This window comes from Heterocephalus glaber, unplaced genomic scaffold (genome assembly GCF_053883595.1).
Source record: "Heterocephalus glaber isolate CG9 unplaced genomic scaffold, H.glaber_assembly_v1.0 deba00001592, whole genome shotgun sequence".
Taxonomy (NCBI): domain Eukaryota; kingdom Metazoa; phylum Chordata; class Mammalia; order Rodentia; family Bathyergidae; genus Heterocephalus; species Heterocephalus glaber.
This window is the reverse complement of record NW_028258367.1, coordinates 1,776,212-1,792,496: the sequence shown is the minus strand read 5'-3', so window position 1 is coordinate 1,792,496 and position 16,285 is coordinate 1,776,212. Positions and strand designations below refer to the sequence as shown.

The 16,285-nt window shown below is 34.6% G+C and overlaps 1 long non-coding RNA gene and 1 pseudogene across 2 annotated transcripts in view; one reads left to right on the top strand and one right to left on the bottom strand.

Annotated features, from left to right (window-relative positions):
- LOC101704607 (uncharacterized) overlaps window positions 1-16,285 on the bottom strand; it is a 349,127-nt gene that overhangs the window by 17,345 nt on the left and 315,497 nt on the right. For both annotated transcript variants that reach the window (XR_015444011.1, XR_015444012.1), the window contains one exon: window positions 13,732-13,882. This is a non-coding gene — a long non-coding RNA (uncharacterized LOC101704607). The remainder of the gene's footprint in view (window positions 1-13,731; window positions 13,883-16,285) is intronic.
- Window positions 1,720-2,752, top strand: LOC101712903 (PEST proteolytic signal-containing nuclear protein pseudogene; annotated as a pseudogene).

Here is a 16,285-nt window from a genome sequence, read left to right as displayed (position 1 = left end):
AAAAGAGGCAAAGGGGAAGTGGGAGGGGTGGGGAAAGGAAAGAAGGGAATGGAATTAATATGAGAAAATGAAAAAATGGAAACAAAATCTTTATAAATAGAAAGGGATGGAGGGGTTGAAGGGAGGGCAGGGGAATGGGGAAAAAATAAGAACCAAGAAAGATTATGTAAAGGTGCAAATTTCCAACGATGAATGTCATTATATTGTATACCTAAAATGTACAAATAAAATAAAATTTTAAAAAGAGTTTTACCTATTCCCTTTTCCAGCAGAATTAGTGTTTCCATTTTAATATTTAGACCTTTGATCCACTTGTATTTTAGTTTAGTGCATGGTGAAAGACATGGTTTTGGTCTTCAGGGTGTAGAAAGCATTTTTCCAGCACCACTTATTAAAGAGGCTAAAAGATAACTACTATTAACATTGTAGATCTAGATAACCCACAAGTTTGGATAGGAAAAAAATACATTATTTATATTCTCAACAAAATTGTGTAGTTCCTTTAAAAACAAACCATAGTAGTATGAGCAAAGAGGATATCTTGACAAAACATGAAGACTTAAAGAAAAAATAGAATTTCTAAAACTGAGAAATACAGTGTATGAAATAAAAAATTCATTGGATATACTTTTTTTTGGTACCAGGGATTGAACTCAAGACCTTGTGCTTTCAAGGTAGGCATGGTGCCACTGAGCTAAATCCCAGGGCCCCCACTGGATGTACTTAACAGAAGACTGAACACTGAAGAAGAAAAGATCAATGAATTTAAAGCTAGGTCAAACCAAAATTACAAACCACAGTAATATTACCAATGCCTGTGATTACATCATCAATATAATCATGTTTTATCCTACATTAGAGTTGGCTGTGGATAAGCTTAGCATATTATTTATATTCCCCAATACAACTATAAAATTTTATTAGACTTTTCATTAGATGATGTGTTAATAGTGTCTGTCTATAGATACATGATATATCACATATGACAGATCTAGCCTATTATCAGTTCAGCTGCACCTATTAGTGCTTTTTTGTATTAGTCTGGGTTCTTCAGAGAAACAGAACCCACAGGAGATATATACATATATAATTATAATTATATATAAATACATAATATATGTGAAGTTTATTATAAGGAATTGGCTCATGCAATTATGAAGATTACAAAGTTCCACAATCTGCTATTTGCAAGCTGCAGTTCCAGTAAAGCCAGTGCTACAGTTCTGAGAACCAGAGGATCAGTAGTATATGTCCCAGTCAAGGGCAAAAGACTGTATCTCAGCTGAATCAGTCAAACAGATAGAGTGAAGTCCCTCTTCTTCTCTGGAATTGTTGTTGTTCTTCTACTTAGGTCCTCAACAAATTGGATGATGCCTATCATCCTTCAGGTGGGCCATCTGCTTTAGTTGGTCCACCAATTCAAATGCTAATCTCATCCGGAAACATTCTCACAGACACATTCAGAAATAATGTTTAATCTGGATACCCTGTATCCCAATTAACTTGATACATAAAATTAGCCATACATGAAACATAAAATGATACATAAAATTAGCCAGTACATGTTTTCATCACTATAATCTAACTCACAAAGCTTTGGTGAGACTTTTAGTTTGGACTGTGTTATGAGTTATGGGTACCAGACTTAACTCTATCTCTTTAAACAACCATTAAGCTTCACAAAAATGTAAGAAGCAACTACTTCCAGGCATTAACAACATGCATCATAAGGCTGTAATCCATGAGATAAGAGAAAACCATGTTAACTCTACACCAAGCCTGGTTTTCACCTGGAAACACTTTCCGATGTGTAGCATTGAAAAGTGAAGCCAAAACAAGAATTAGTGTTCCCTCTGGTCAAAATAAACAGTATTAGTATATGAGACTATAAGGCAACTGAAACTTTTAGGCCAAGAGGTGTTATGTAATGAAGGATCCCAAGAAATAAATATACATGGAGGGAGGCTGCAGCGCGGAAAACGGCGGACGGAAAGGCGGGAGAGGAGAAGCCTGAGAAGCCAAAGCGAGCTGGAGCCGCCGCAGTAGTGGAGGGGAAAGTTCCAGTCGCAGCGCTGAGAAGTGATCAGCTGAAGAAGAAGCTGCAGACCTCCCAACAAAAGCCTACAAAGATCTCCAAGTTTGGATTTGCCATAGGTAGTCAGACAACAAAGAAAGCATCAGCTATATCCATCAAATTTGGATCCAGTAAGCCTAAAGAAACTGTTCCAACTCTTACTCCAAAAACCCTTTCAGTAGCAACAGCTTTTAATGAACATGAAGATAGTGAACCAGAGGAAATGCCTCCAGAAGCAAAGATGAGGATGAAGAATATTGGAAGGGATACACCAACATCAGCAGGACCAAACTCTTTCAGTAAAGGAAAGCATGGGTTTTCTGACAACCAGAAGCTATGGGAATGAAATATAAAATCTCATCTTGGAAATGTCCATGACCAAGACAATTAAATGATGTGTTTTGAATTGGGGTGTGGGGTGGGTGTAAAGTTAAAAGGAACAGCTTCCTTTTTGAAAGAATGGTATAAGACTATCTTTGGAGCCACTTTTTATTTTTATTTTTATTTTTTTTGTTGTTTTTTTGAGATTGAATGGTACACTAATAAGTGAGAGTTTGAAATTAGAGGTAATTTATGTTTTATATACAGATTCCAAGACACTTGCTAATTTTGTAGTTTCACGTGATTCATTTCCAAAGGTTACAGATAATAAAGAAATCAGAAATGGTACATTTTTAAGAATTGCATATTTTTTTAGACACAACTATTACCACATTAAGAGGAAGCAAAAAATTACTGTCTATTTAAAACTGTAAGCAGTTACTCCTAAATTAACTCCCTCATTACCTAAACTGTCTGGCTTCCAGGAACAGCCTTGTAGAGAAAGGGAGAGTATTGTATTGAAAGGAAAATGTCACTGAACTATTGACTGAAAGTAAATTTAGATAAAATTAAAATAGAGGGTTTTTTCCTTATGGGCATTTGTTTTGTTATATTATTAGGTATTGCATTGCTATCAGTGGATACAGATGCTTACCTCTTTTACAAAAAATAATTTTTTAAAAAAACTTCTATGTGAAGTATTAAGTATTTGAAATAGTTCATTTCACTTTAATGGTCTTGTCTACCTTCATTAGTCTTCAAAGAACAGCCATTTGCTACCAAAGTAAATCAGTATTTTGAATGTTCTTCTCTTGGTTTTTATTAGCTAGTTCCTGTAAGCATTTCCTCCAGAACTTGAGGCAAATTATAAGGAACTTGATTCTTTAAAATAGAAACCACCACCAAAACTTTAAATGTACACATTACTTAAGTATTTTGCTGGTTTTTATTTTTTTAAAGGTATGAACACCAAAAAAAATTTAACATTGTAGAAGATAGAAAACAGTAAGATGCATTTTCTGTAACTTTGTCTACACATTTATATTACTAAGTTGTTAAACCCAATTTGAATTGAACTCACTACAGGATTTCTTATTAGAACAATTACATGGTTTATTTTAAGTGTATACATACTGCCCAGTGGCCTCTCAAAAGCATATTGTGGGTACCGAAAATGAAAGAAAATGCATCTTCAAACACATTTTATGGAATTGTTCATCACATATACTGTTATATTTGTATACTGTAGGGTGTTTTGTTTTGTATTTTTACTGTATTTTTATTGTATATGGACTTTTTTAATGTGACAATTAAACACATCGTTGAAAGCATAGTCACAGACAAAAGAAAAATGATGCAGTGATTTCCTGCAGAATTCCTCCAATGTTAAATTTGGAAGCATCTTCAGACTATTTTATTGGTGGTAGATACTTGCTGATCTTTTTTAATAGTCAGTAATTCCAGAGAAGAAACCTGCACATATGCCTAATAAGTTTCTTTTACATTAAAGTCTAGATTAAGCCCCAAGTAAAACAATGGAAATGTATATAGAACTATTAGTTCTTACATGATTTAATTATATCAAGATACATGAATTTAACTTTAACTTTTATGTAGGCAAACTATTCATTTTTATCCATTTTACTGTTTGTTAAAATAACATCCCTCTCCTACATACTCTTTTCTTATCCCAAATGAAATACTAAACTAAGGTCAAGATGAGAGAAATGACTGACATGAATGTCTTCACTAAAATAACCAATAAATTTTTGTCAAACTAAAAAAAATTATATATATATATTATATTATATATATATATGGTGTCATGAGGAGTCTTTAAATAAAAACTAAGCTTTCAATCCTCAGATAAGATTCTAAGAAGCCTAGCATTAAAGAGTCACTGGGATACTGACTGTGAAGTTTCACCATGAAATAAGATAGAGTACTAACCAGGCAAAGTAGGATGCCACGTAAGCATCCTGAGCTTACTTTAAGACCTGAGAATATTCACATTTCAATAGAATATTCACATTTCAATATTATATAGAATATATATAGAATATATATATAGAATATATATAGAATATTCACATTTCAATAGTGGTGCTACTGTGAATTAAACTGAGTCACTTAAACTGCATTAAAAAAATTCTTTAAAAGTAAAAAAATCATCCAACAGCAAGTTAACACCTATGATATCCAGCAAATGATTTTAAACACTAGACATATGAAAAAAAAGTGACCTATAATCCAGAGTGAAAAAAAATCAATATATATTGCCCCAGAGATGACACTGTTATTAGAATTAGCAGACAAATTTTTTAAATAATTTTTATAAATATGTTCAAAGATATAAAGGAAAACACAATGTAATGATAGAAATGATATGGAATATCAGCTGAGAAATGTAAACTATTGTAAATGACCCAGTGGGACTTCTAGAGTTGAAATATCTGAAATAATATATTCATTTTATGATTTAAAGGCAGATCAGACACTGCAGAAGAGATTAGTGAACTTGAATGCATATAAGAAGAAACTAAGGAAACTGAAGCTCAGACAGAAAAAGACAAAATGAAAAGTACAGATATTCCATAAAATGCGGAACAATATCAAACAGTCTAATCTATATCCAATTAGAATGTAAGAATATGGAGCGAGAGAGAAAGAGAGAGAGAGAGAGAGATTTTGTAACAAAGAAAAAAAATTTTAATGGAAAAAAACTTTTCCAAATTTCTTCCAAATTTCTTCCAAATTCCAAATGCACAGAACCAAAAAGCATTCAATGAAATCCAAGAGTACACACACATAAAAATTCCACATGTAGGTATACCACACTCAAAATGCTGAAAAGCTAAAAATAAAGAAAATGTAGTCTCCCAAAAAAGATATCACATACAAAATAACAACAAAAATACCTACAGCCTTCTTATCAGTCATGCAATGCAGAAGACAATAAAATAGTATCTTTAAAATAGCAAAAGAAAAAAAACCCTAGAATCCTATATGTAATAAAAATATCTTTCCAAAATGAAAATAAAATAAAGGCATTTTCAGATAAATAAAATGTAAAAGAACTGGTAAATAAATACCTTTTTACAATGTAATCAAAGAAATTTCTATGAAACAGACAGACTTACCTGAAAGAATGAAGAGGACGAAAAAAGGGTGAATATGTGGCTCGCTATAAAAGACTTTGTATTTGTTAATGCCTTTAAAGTAAAATTTACTTCATAAAGAAAAATTAATAAGAGTGCATCTGGGAGTTTATAGTATATATAAAAATAAAATAAATGACAATGATAGCGTAAAAGATGGGTGGATATAAAAGAGGTCTGTAGTGGTAAAATTCTTACCTAACATCATTACATATAAAGCAGTTAAATATTAACTCATGCTAGATGATGACAAATTGTAAATGCACACTGTAATCCCTAGAGCAACTACTAATAAATAAAGCAATTGTGGTAGGTAAAATAATGACACCCATTCCAAAGATGTTCCATCCAAATCCTCAGAATTTATGAATACGTTACCTTAATTGAAAAAGGGCAGAAAGGGTAGTTTGCAAGTGTGATTAAATTAATGATCATGGGATCAGAAAACTACCATGGCTTATCTGAGTATACACAATATAATCACAAAGGTCTTTATAAATTAAAGAAAGAGATAAAAACATCAGAGAAGGAGATGTGGTAATGGAACCAAAGGTCAAAGTAATGTAATTGTTAGTTTTGAAGTTGGAAGGTGACATGAGCCAAGAAATATAGGCATGCTTGAGAAGCTGAAAAAGGGAAGAGAGTTCTCCCACAGAGCCTCAGAAAAATGCAGCCTTTCTGTTGACACATGTATTTTAGCCCTGGAATACTCATTTCAGACTTCTGATCTCCAAACTGCTTTTTTAAATGTGTTGTTTTAAACTACTAATATTATGGTAATTTTTCATAGCAGTAATAGGAAATGAATTCAATTTTATTGCCAAAAAAGCTAATAGAATATGGAAAAAAAAGAGAGAGATTAACTCCCAAAAGGCAGGAAAGAACAAAAAGGGAACAAGAAAGAGATGAGAAAAACAAACATCAATAAATGTTAAAGGACTGAAGTCACACAATGTCCCTGTGACTGCAACATATTCCATTTCAAATCAGTTTTTAATATCTAGAAACTCCCTCAAAAACTTATAAATGATCCATCATACCTCCAAACATTTGTGAATCAAGGAAAAAAAATCACAAGAGAAATTACAAAATATTTCAAATTGAAAATAATGTACTGTGGGGAGAAAGGAACCCCTCTCCACTGTTGGTGGGAGTGTACTCTGGTGCAACCACTGTGGAAATCAGTGTGGAGATTCCTCAAATAAATTGGATTAGAGGTTCCACTTCACACTGCTATTCACCTGCTGGGTATGTTCCCAAAAGAACTAAAAGCATCATACCCAGCAATATATGTGTAACCATGTTTATAGTGCCACAGTTTGTAATAGCTAAAGCTTGGAAACGGCCCAAAAATCCATCAGCTGGTGAGTGGATAAAGAATGTGTTGAGTTTTTTATACAATGTAGTACTATTCAGCCAAAAAGAAAGATAAACTCAAGACATTTATGGATAAAAGGATGCACCTTGAGGCCATACTCACAAGTGAAATACATAGGACCTACATGTGTAACTCCCAAATCATTTCTCTGATGTGAGAAACTGAAGGTGTAAATGAGGATGAAAATGTATAATAGATATTGTGAAATAGGAAGAAAATGTTCAAAGGGGAAGGGAGAGTGGGGGGGGGCAGGGGAAAGGAAAGAAAAAAACTGAAGGTAAGAAGGAAAAAATAGAAACAAAGCTTATGCTTACAGGAAGGGGTGGAGAGGGTGAATGGAGGGCAGGGGAATGGGAAAAAATAAGAATCAAGATATGTCACGTACAGGTACAAATTCCCAAAGATGAACATGATCATAAGGTATATCTAAAATGTACAAATAAGCTCAATAAAAATTTAACAAAAAGAAAAGAATGTAAACCTAACATATCCAAAGTTTAGGAGAGGTAGCTAAGACAGTGTTTACAGGGTAAATTATAATATTAAACACTTAGATTTTTTAAAAGGTTTAAAGTTAATAATACACATTTTTACCTTAAGAAAGTAGAAAGCAATGAGCACTTTAAATCCAAAGGAAATATAAGAAAAAAATCATAAAAATCAGAGCAAAAATAAATAAAATAAGTGTGGAGGGAGAGGGGCTAGATGGAGGGAGGGTACATGGACCAGGTTCCTGCCAGGTGCCTGTACATGTCAGCATTCTGGAGGTGAAAGGTGGAGTTGAGCAGTTCTTCCAGCCTGCACGGAACGTTGTTCTCCAGGTTCATGCCTATGACAGAATGATTCCTGACAGGTGAAATACTCCTGCAACATCAGCATGGCAATGACTACTTAATAAAGCTATTTATGAAAACTCCTCTATTCCAAGGAGCAGAGCTGCCCCCAGTGCCGAGGAACAGGTGAACCTTCCAGGCCACCAGCAGCACACACACACACACACACCCGCCACCTTGTGGAAATGAAAAGACACATAAACAAGTCTCAAAACCAGACTTCCAGATCACCTAAAGCAACACCAAAGGGAAACAAGATGGAACAATCTGATGCTCAGCCACCTGGACTCCCTGAACTGGCAACAAAAGAGGATGAAATCAGAAATAATTTTTCACATAACAGCAAAGATTGTGTCCACAGTGCAAGACATGATTGATAAATCTAGAGAGGACACAGATTAAAAAATAGAGGAGCTAAGAAACATGATGGAATCCCAACATAGGAAACAAATGGAATCCATAAAACAGATGCAAACAAATTTCCAGGAGATTAAAAACTCCACTGAGGGGCCAGGGATTTAGCTGAATGGTTCTGCAATCTGCATCACAAGCACAAGGACCTGAGATTGATCCCCAGGACCAAAAAAAGAAAAACTCCACTGAAAGTTTACGAAGCAGAATGAACCAATGACCAGTGTGAGGACAGAATTTCAGATACACAACATAAGATTGCAATTAGTGACCAGGAAAAGAAAAATTGTTTTAAAATTGTAAGGGACCACTAGAAATCAATCCAGCAGCTGCTAGATGTTGCAAAGAAGAATAACATAAGACAGTTTAGAGTCAATGAAGAAGCAGGAGAGAGTGCAGACAAAGTAAAAAACTGTTCACAGAAGTGATGGCAGAAAACTTCCCAAGCAGGGGAAAAGAATTTGACATACAGATAAGTGAGGCATATAGGACTCCAAATCGCCTTGATCAAAAAAAATCTACACATAGGCATATAATTGTTAAGATTCCAGAAACCCAACAGAAGAACAAAATTCTATAAGCACTTAGAGAAAAGAAACAAATCACAAACAAAGGAAGGCCTATCAGAATCACAGGAGAATTCTCAGTGCAAACACACAAGGCAAGAAGGGCTTGGTGGGACATATTTCAAAACCTAAAGGAAAACAGCCTCCAACCCAGACTGATTTACCCTTTCAAAATTGATGAGGAAATAAGATACATTCATTACAAAGAGCACCTTAGGAACTTCATGAATATCAAACCAGCACTCCAAAGAATTTTAACACACAAAATCAGAATGCACATTCTTTTCAGCTCCACACAGGTTGTTCTCCAAAATAGACCCAACACTCACTCACAGAACATGTTTACATAAGTGCAAAGGAACTGAAGTTCGCCCCTGTATATTATCAGACCATAGTGCAATGCAATTGGAGAGCAATAGCAAAATAAACCATAGAATTTCATGAACACATGGAAATTGAACAACACACTTCTGAATAACCAATGGGTCACAGAGGAAATTAAACAAGAAATCACACAGCTCCCACAATTAAATGACAATGACAATACAACATATCAGAATCTATGGGACACAATGAAAGCAGCCTTATGAGGGAAATTCATAGCAGTGAATACTCGTATTAGGAAAACAGAGTGAGCCCAATTAAACAACCTGATGCTGAACCTCAAGCTTCTAGAAAAAGAAGAGCAGGACAAAACCAAAGCTTATACAAGCGAGGAAATTATAAAGATCAGAGCAGAAATCAATGCAATGGAGAGTAAGAGAACAATACAAAAAATCAATGAAGCCAAGAGTTGGTTCTTCAAAAGAATAAAGAAAATTGACAAATCCTTAGCCAACCTTATCAGAAAAAGGAAAGAAAAGACCCAAACCCATGCTATAATGAATGAAAAGGATGAAATTACAATGGACCCAGCAGAAGTCCAGAGGATCATCAATACCTGCTTTGAGAACCTATATGCCAATAAGATGGAAAACACAGAAGAAATGGACAGATTCCTAGATACACATGAATTACCAAAGTTGAAAGAAGAAGACCTAAAAATTCTAATCAAGCCAATACCAATCAAAGAAATTGAAAACATAATTAAAAATTTACCAACTAAGAAAAACCTGGGTCTTGATGGCTTCACTGCTGAATTCTACAAGACATTTAGTGAGGAACTACTGCCAGTACTGTTTAAACTCTTCAGTGAAATGGAAAGGGAAGCAATACTCCCAAAATCATTCCTAGAAGCAAGCATCACCTTGATCCCCAAAGCAGAGAAAGACCCAACCAAAAAAGAAAACTATAGGCCAATCTCAGTAATGAACATAGAAGCAAAAATCCTTAATAAGATACTGGCAAATAGAATGCAGAAGATCATCAAGAAGATCATACACTCTGAACAAGTGGGATTCATACCAGGGATATAGGGTTGGATCAACATATGCAAATCAGTAAATGTAATACACTATATCAATAGAGCCAAAGACAAAAACCATATAGTCATCACAATAGATGCAGAACAAGCATTTGACAAAATCCAACATGCATTTATGATAAAAACCCTACAAAAAAGTGAAACAGACAGTCTCTACCTCAAACTGATAAAGGCCATCTATGAAAAACCAACAGCCAATATCATACTAAATGGTTAAAAACTGAAATTCTTCACACTAAAATCAGGAATAAGACGAAGATTCCACTATCTCCACTCCTGTTCAATATAGTTTTGGAAACGTTAGCCACAGCAATTAGACAAGAGAAAGAAGTAAAAGGAATAAAGATAAGAAATTAAGAAGTCAAATTGTCATTATTTGCAGATGACATGATACTCTATATAGAAGACTCCAAGAACTCCACCAAGTCTTCTAGACTTAATAACCAAATTCAGAAAAGTCTTTGGATACAAGGTCAACACACAAAAATCAATAGCTTTCAAACAACAACAGACTCACTGAGAGAGAAACAGGGCAAACAATTCCTTTCACAACAGCATCCAAAAACCTGAAATACCTAAGAATCAATCTAACCAAAGAAATCACAGACCTCTTCTCTGAAAACTATAGCACTCTGAAAAGAGAGATTGAAGATATCAGAAAATGGAAAGACATCCCCTGCTCGTGGGGAGGAAGAATCAACCTAGTGAAAATGGCCATATGTTCAAAACCGCTATATAGATTCAATGTAATCCCAATTGACATCCCAGCAGCATACTTCACAGATCTTGAGAAAAAAATTCAAAAATTCATCTGGAACAAGAAGAGACCCAGAATAGCAAAAGCAATAACAGGCAACAGAGACATGGCAGGGGCCATCACAATCCCCAACTTGAAACTATACTACAAAGTTACTGTGATAAAAACAGCATGGTACTGGCAAAGAAACAGACCTGAGGACCAGTGGATCAGATCAGAAGATGCCGAAACAACTCCAGACACACTCAGTCATCTCATCTTTGATAAAGGAGCCAAACACCCTCACTGCAGGAAAGATAGCCTCTTTAATAAATGGTGCTGGAAAAATTGGGCTTCAACTTGCCAAAGATTAAAACTAGACCTATATCTCTCACCATGCACTAAACTAAAATCAAAATGGATTAAATATATAAATATTAAAACAGAAACACTGAACCAGCTAGAACAGAGGTTAGGTAGAACTCTTGAAGACATCGGGGTAGGAAAAGATTTTATGAACAAAATCTCAGTTGCCCATGAACTAGCACAAACAATCAACAACTGGAATCTCTTCTTACTAAAACGCTTCTTCGCAGCAAGAGAAACCACCAACAGTGTGAAAAGACAACCCACTATGTGGGAAAAAATTTTCAACTGCTGTTCCTCAGACAAAGGTCTACTATCTCGAATCTATAAAGAACTTAAAAAAATCAGACGTCTCAAATTTAAAGACCCAATCCAAAAATGGGCATCTGAAATGAGCAGACATTTCTCAGACACAGAAATAGAAATAGCAAATAAACATATGAAAAAATGTTCAACATCACTGGCCATCTGAGAGATCCAAATGAAAACAAGGATGAGATGCCACCTCACCCCAGAAAGAATGGCTGCTATCAAGAAATCAACAAATAACAAATGCTGGTGGGGCTGTGGGGAAAGAGGAACCCTGCTCCACTGCTGGTGGGAGTGTAGACTGGTGCAACCTCTGTGGAAATCAGTATGGAGATACCCCAAAAAACTAGGACTGGAAGTCCCATTTGACCCAGCTGTTACCCTGCTGGGTATCTTCCCCAAAGAATCAAAACAATCATACCACCATAATATACGTGCACCCATGTTCACAGCGGCACAGTTTGTAATAGCTAAAACTTGGAAACACCCCAATTGCCCACCAACTGGAGACTGGATAAAGAAAATGTGGTGGTTTTTTTTGTAAAATGGAGTACTACTCAGCCATAAAAAAGAGAAATTAGAGACATTTATAGCTAAATGGATGCACATTGAAGTGATACTCGTAAGTGTAATAAATAGGACACACATGTGTAAATACCAAATAGTTTCTCTAGTGTGAGAAACCAAAAGTGTAAATAAGGACTAAAAGGTATAATAGATAATGTGAAATAGGAAGAAAAGGGGTAAAGGGGAAAGGAAAGTGGGAGGGGTAGGGGAAAGGAAAGAAAGGAATGGAATTAATATGAGATGAAAAAATGGAGACAAAATCTTCGTAAATAGTGAGGGATGGAAGGGTTGTAGGGAGGGCAGGGGAATTGGGAAAAAATAAGAACCAAGAAAGATTATGTAAAGGTGCAAATTTCCAATGATGAATGTCATTATATTGTATATCTAAAATGTACCAATAAAATTCATTTAAGTAAATAAATAAATAAAAATAATAGAGAAAATTAACAAAGCCAAAAGATTTTTTTTCCTTAAAAAATTGGTAAAATACATCAGTGTTTAGCCAGGTTGCTAATAAAAAGTGAAAGAAAAAAACAAAAAACAAAAACTGCCCAAATGGCAGTTTAAAAAAAATTAAACATAACTTTACTCTGTGACCCAGGAACCCTATTCCTGGGTATTTATCCAAGAGAAATTAAAACATATTTCTACAAAAGGATTCACACCAGAGTGATAGCATCAGCTTTATTCATAATAGCAAGCTATTGGATATGAACCAAAAGTCCATCCACAGGAGATGAGATAAGCAATTTGTTTATAATGGAAAACTACTTGGCAATGAAAAAGAATGGAGAGCAGATATACACAATAATGCGAATGAAGATTTTTAAAAATAAGCTAAATAAAACCAAATATTAAAAGGTACATACTACCCAATTCCACTTTTATACAGCTCAAAATTAAGTAAAAGTAATTTATAGAGATAGAAATTTGAAAATGGTTGAAAGGAAGAAAACAGGATTATACATTAGCAAAACTCATTGAAATGCAGTTATATCTTCGTATTGTTCTTTTCATTGTATAAAAATTACATCATAATTTTAAAAATCTGAATAACTTGTGGAAACAAGTCAAATATCTAGAAAGAAAAAAGGCTTGAAGAATTCTGTTATTCCTTAGGAGAACCTATTATCATCTATTAAGCTATGAAAGCAATTTATTCCACTTACAAAAAAAGCAAGTATTTGGAAACTTGTATTTTTACCCCTTGTTAAAACAAAAAAGAAAAATTGGTTGGATATTCAACATGAATGAGTATTGCCCTGGTAAAGACCACCCCATAACTTAATATTGTGATTCAAGCTAAGTCACAACAGCCTCCAGACTGATTTTTTAATTAAAAACTAAAATTTAATTTTGTTATACCTGTATTTAAGTATAAAAAATGTGATTAAAGGGGCCGGGATTTAGCTCAGTGGCGCCGTGCCTGCCTTGCAAGTGCATAGTCCTGAGTTTGATCCCCCGTACTGCGAAAAAAGAAAATGATCAAAAATATAATGAATGTTTATATTTTCAAAAGTTTGTTAGAGTAAAAACATATTGCCATTAATCCCCCTCAAAGTCCTCCCCCTCACTTTCAACACACTTACCCCATTGTCCTTGCCCCTTTTGAAGCAGTTCCGGAAGTCTTTCTAGGGTCTTCAGTTGTACTGTCCTGGCTGCCTTGGTGTCCTGAATGGACTCAAAACCTTTTCACTCATGGTGTTTGAACTTTGAGGAAGAGCCAGAAGTAGTGTGTTGCTAGATCCAATAAATAATGGGGATGAAGACAAACCATAATGTTTTGGGGTCTACCTTTCCATTGGATGGCACCTAGCAATGGTTTGTACTATATATTGGATTACACTTCATATAAGCTCATAAAAGAAGACTTCCAGAGCTAATTCAGAAAGCAGCAAGAATGATGGAATAAACTTGTTTGAAACCAGGGAATGTATTTTGAGGAGGATTGTGTCTGTATTGTAATAAATTTTTTAAATTTAAACATTTCACTGTATATTTTGATCACACTTCATCTTATTTAGTGCAATAGTTTAAAAAGGACATTTTTGTAATTAAATTAAAAGTTTGTCTTAACACTTTACATAAGTGTCTTTGGCTTAGTACATTTCTGCTACTGGGTAATTTACAAAGAATAAATATTTATTTCTCACAGTATGCAGGCTAGAAAGTCCAAGAACAAAGTGCTGGCAGGTTCAGTTGTCTGGTGAGAGGGCTGCACCCTCGGGAGAGGCGGAACACTACATCCTCACATGGTTGAAGACAGGAAAACAAAAGAGCCAACTCCTATGTGAAGTCTTTTTTTTAATAAAGGGATTTATTTTTAATTCATTCACAAAGAAAGAGCTCTCTTGGCCTAATAACCTCTTAAATGCCCCACCTCCTACTACTATCATATAGACAGCGCTTGAATTTCAGAGGGACACATTCAAATCATAGCAGTATTTCAATATAACTAACTTTTTTGTTAGCCTATTTTCTAATGCTTTTTAAAATATTGATTTTAGAAGGAATACAAGGACTCTATAAGATCTCATGGAATAAAACAGGTTAAGAACTCATGTAAATAATTTTAAACTTTATTTGAAATATATATTCAAAAATGGATCCTTTTATACTATCCTATAACTTGATCTTTTAAGTTTTGCCTAGTGTTATAAAACAACATAATTATGTCATTAAACGGTGTGCTCCAAGACTATTCCTTTTAACTGCATCATTTTCTATTCATCAGAAATTCTGTAATTTTATCCATTCCTTGTACAGTCAACCCTGTGTGTCCAAAGGGGTTTGGCTCCAGAACCAATTACAGATATCAAAATCTGCACATCTCCAAGCCCCTTATACAGGATTGTGTTGTACTTGTGTATAACTCATGCATATACTATTGTATACTTATATGAGTAATGTACTTATATAATGTTAATTCTACATAAGTAGTATATTGTATTGTTTACAGAATAATCATGGAGGGTGCATACCGTTTCAGAATAGATTCAGTTGTTGTTCTGAATATTGTTGACCTTGGTTGAATCCATGGATGCAGAACCCAGAGAGGCAAAGGGCTGGTTGTATTTAGCCTTATAACTATTTTAAAGAATATGCTTTTCAATTAATTCTTACATGGTTGAGTCCAGTTGTTCTTTTATTAATGAGACATTTGACACTCACCAGATAGAAGAACTATAAACCCCATGTGGTTATGGAGAAGGATCCTGATTTCCTAAGGCACTCCAGTTGAACATCATTGCACCAAGTGCATGTCACCAAATAATGTATTTCTTTACTCAACATTCAGTAAATACTTGAGTGCCTCCTATGTGCCCCACAGATGGAGAGTGGAAGGAGTGCAGTTTTAAGTAAGATGGATATGAGTGCTAAAAGATTATTATCAGAGCAATACTGACAGCCAGACTGAATGGCTCCATAGAGAGGACTTGGGCTTTTACACAAAGTGTCTTGAGTAGCACTACTTGGTCCTATTGTGGGGAGGACATACAGCAGAGGAAAGACTTGATCTTCTGTATCAACAGACTTACTGGAGCTATGCAGAGAAAAGGCTATCAAGAAAGAAGACAAAACCAAGGAGTATAGTTAAGAAGGATGGCAATAATCTAGGTTCCATGCATCTGCTTATCCTTGAAGTTGTAAACTTATGGGGGCAAGGATCATGCTGAGCTCATCTTAACATCCCCCAACAAATATGAATCAAAATGAATTGAGCATCATAGAAAAATCTAGCAACACTCATCAGTAATTAAAAGCAGGCATAATCTAATAACTTCATAGAAAAAAATGTATACTTTGAAGTAAGGCAGTTCTGAGTCAAGTCTGTGCTACTTCTTACCAAGTGACTTAATCCTTCTGAGATCCAATTGCTTCATTTGGTAAATCAAATATGATGTACCATATTCATAGGGTTATAGTAGGATTAGGGAAATCATGCTTGGTATACTACTATGCGAGTATCTAGTAAGTCTTTCCAGATATCGGTTTACTCTTGCATGAAATAAAAAGTTTAAAATGATTTCTAAAGTCCCTCTCAGTTGTTTGAGTCCATATATCTGAGTACTCAATTGGTCTATTAACCCACATATTGCTTTCTATGCCAAAAAGTGAATACATAATAAAATGCATGTTTTC